This window comes from Cebus imitator, unplaced genomic scaffold (genome assembly GCF_001604975.1).
Source record: "Cebus imitator isolate Cc_AM_T3 unplaced genomic scaffold, Cebus_imitator-1.0 Scaffold30, whole genome shotgun sequence".
Classification (NCBI taxonomy): domain Eukaryota; kingdom Metazoa; phylum Chordata; class Mammalia; order Primates; family Cebidae; genus Cebus; species Cebus imitator.
In genome coordinates, this window is record NW_016107345.1 from 392,107 (window position 1) to 395,965 (window position 3,859).

Sequence of the window (3,859 nt, forward strand, 5' to 3'; positions counted from 1 at the left end):
AAAAAAAAAAAAAAAGAAAAAGAAAAAAGAAAAAAAATAACAGGGGAAATTGACATAGTCAGAGGGGACACTAGGCTCATTCTGAGGGAAGAATAGACTTTAACCAAGCAAAGAGTGGAATGAAGAATGTTGCAATCAGATAGAACAGCCTCGGCAATTGTCCTGTGGCAGTAAGGAATGTGTTGGTTTGAAAGACCAAAAAAGGCCAGTGTGAGTGGCATGTAGAAAGCATGGCATGAAATCCTGGAGTAGACATTATAACCACTGAAATGATATTTCCAGCTCATTTCCCTTCCAGAGGACTGCTACCTTGAAGTTAGGTGGAATCCTTGAAGCTGGGTGGAGCCATGAGATTTGCGTCAGCTAATGCAAGCCACTTGCTTTGGTAAGCACAAGTGGCAGCTGCTACCACTTCACTCCAGCCTGAGCAAAAGAGTGAGACTGTGTCTCAAAAAAATATATATATGTAGGTATATATATGTGAATTTATGACTGATAAGCTACATTAGCCACTAGGTATTCTATTTTGGCTTTTTTTTTTTTTTTTTTTTTGAAATGGAGTCTTGCTCTGTCCCTCAGGCTGGAGTGCAGTGACACCATCTCAGTTCACTACAACCTCTGTCTGCCTCCCAGGTTCAAGCAATTCTCTCGCCTCAGCCTCCTGAGTAGCTGGGATTACAAGGGCACCCACCATGCCCGGCTAATTTTTTATATTTTAGTATAAATAGGGTTTCACGGTGCTGCCCAGGCTAGTCTCAAGCTCCTGAGCTCTCTGCTTCCCTAAGTGCTAGGATTACAGGCATGAGCCACTGCCCTCGGCCATATCTTGGCTATTTATTTATTTACTTATGTCTCCTACCAGGTTGTAAACTATGTCTACACCTGTGAGGAGAAGGTGTAGACATAGTGTTTATTTTTATACCTCCCACAGTTGACAAAGGGCCTTGCTCTAAGTGAATCTTCAGCTAACGTATATCAGGTCCCTTCACCTGAATCCACATAGCCAGCAAATGCTGAAAAACAGGGATCAGGGAAATAGCCCCTATTGCTTTCACATCATACTGCCTCCCACCCTTCCACTAAGACTTTACTCTAGTTAATTTGATTTTTCCTAGGAATATGCAATTCATGGCCTAATCGTACATGGCAGCAAAAAAAAAAAAAAAAAAGAAATAGTTAAAAAAAAATTTGTATTCAACTTTGGAAATCATTAGGTCATCTGTTATTTGAAGGAAAAAAAATATATAGAGAGAAAACACACCTGACTGTACATATGATTAAATGGCCTTGAGGATGTAATACAAGCCAACCAAAGTACAGAAATCCAGAGTTCACCCTGCAGCAGCATCCTGAAATTGTGTCTGCACTTCCACTCTGGTTCTTTGAATGAGCTTCCCAGGTGTTATTTTCTAGTGATGACGTGACTCAATATCTGGATCTCTGGGGAGCTCTGAACTGGACAGATACAATCTTAGCATACGTTTGTCCAGACAAAGCTTTATATATATATATGATGGAGTTTCACCATGATGGCCAGGCTGGTCTTGAACTCCTGATCTCAGGTGATCCACCCACCTCGGCCTCCCAGAATGTTAGGATTACAGGTGTGAGCCACCGCGCCCCGCCAGACAAAGCTTAATGCAAGCTTTCTTAAACTTTTTTTTTTTTTTTTTGAGATGGAGTTTCTGCTTTTTTTTCCCAGGCTGGTGTGCAATGGCGCGATCTCGGCTCACCGCAACCTCCGCCTCCTGGGTTCAGGCAATTCTCCTGCCTCAGCCTCCGGAGTAGCTGGGACTACTACGGGCACGCGCCACCACGGCCAGCTAATTTTTGTATTTTTAGTAGAGACAGGGTTTCACCGTGTTGACCAGGATGGTCTCGATCTCTTGACCTCGTGATCCACCCGCCTTGGCCTCCCAAAGTGCTGGGATTACAGGCTTGAGCCACCGCGCCCGGCCCTTCTTAAACTTTTTAAGAATGCGTTTTGCATTGCAACCCAATATATAGTGGTGTGTGTCTGTGTGTGTATACATGTATGTATTGACAATAGGTATGGAAATAAAAATTTAATAAGACCATTATTCTGTGTGACACACTCTGATATCAGCTAGTTTATTTCTATTTTCTTTCTTTTTTTTATTTTTCCTCTGATGCCAACATTTCTGTTTTCTGTTTTTTGTATTTGTTTTTGTTTTTGAGATAGAGTCTCACTCTGTCACCCAGGCTGGAGTATAGTGGCACAATCATGTTCACTGCAGCCTTGACCTCCTGGGCTCAAGTGATTCTCCCACCTCAGTCTCCCTAATAGCTGGGACCACAGGGATGTGCCATCACATCTGTCTAATTTATTTATTTTTTATTTGTAGAGACAGGATCTCATTATGTCACCCAGGCTGGTCTCCAACTCCTGGACTCAAGCAATCCTCTAGCCTTGACTTCTGAAAGTGTTGGAATTACAGGCGTGAGCCACCATGCTTGGCCAGTAATTTTTTATTTTTATTTTTTGAGATTGGGTCCTGCTCTGCTGCCCAGGCTGGAGTGTAGTGGCAAGAGTGTAGTGGCAAGTCACAGCTCACTGTAGCCTCAACCTCCTGAGCTCAAGTGATCCTTCTACCTCAACCTTCCCAGTAGCTGGGACTACAGGTGCATGCCACCACATGTGGCTCGTCTCCATGGCTAACTGGTTTTTGCCACATTGCATAGATTGGTCTCCAACTCCTAGACTCAAGTGATTTGCCCTCCACAGGGCATTTCAACCGGCCGGCATTTCTATTTTCTCTTCTCTTCTATGTTATGAACTTGCTATAAGAGTGTCAGTTGGCTGGATGAGGTGGCTCACACTGGTAATCCCAGCACTTTGGGAGGCCAAGGCAGGTGGATCACGAGGTCAGGAGATCAAAGCCATCCTGGCGAACACAGTGACACCCCATCTCTACTAAAAACACACAAAAAATTAGCCAGGTATGGTGGCACTCGCCTGTTGTCCTAGCTACTCAGGAGGCTGAGGCAGGAGAATCGCTTGAACCCGGGAGGTGGACGTAGCAGTAAGCTAAGATTGCGATACTGCACTCCAGCATGGGTGATAGAGTGAGACTCCATCTCAAAAAAAAAAGTGTCAGTCAGATAGGTATAATTTAATATGTGGGGTCTGGGAAGCATCTTGCAGTAGCTGATATTTAAGCTGAGACCTAAAGGCCAAATAGGAGTTAGCCACCTAAGATTTGAGAGGCAAGGGAATAGGGAGAGAATTCCAGGCAGAGGAAAGAACACTGTTCATAAACAGAGGTAAGAAAGAGTAGGGGGTGGCCAGGTGTGGTGGCTCGTGCCTGTAGTCTCAGCTACTCGGGAGGCTGAAGTGGGAGGATCACTTGAGCCTGGGGAGGTTGAGGCTGCAGTGAGCTTTGAGCGCACCACTGCCTTCCAGCCTGTTGACAGATGAGACCCTATCTCAAAAATAAAGAAAAAAAAAAGAAAGAGTTGGGTGCATATAAGAAACCATCTTATGGCCGGACTCAGTGGCTCACACCTGTAATTCTAGCACTTTGGGAGGCTGTGGTGGGTGGTGGATCACCTGAGGTCAGGAGTTTGAGACCAGTCTGGCCAATGTGAGAAAACTCTGTCTCTGCTAAAAATACAAAAAACAAAACAAAACAAACAAACAAACAAAAAAAAACAATAGCCAGATATGTGGTGGCATGAGCCTGTAATCCCAGCTACTTGGGAAGCTGAGGCAGGAGAATGGCTTGAACCCAGGAAGTGGAGATTGCAGTGAGCCAAGTTCGTGCCACTGCACTCCAGCCTGGATGATAAGAGCAAAATTCTGTCACCAGAATAAAAGAAACCAACTTATATGCCCCCT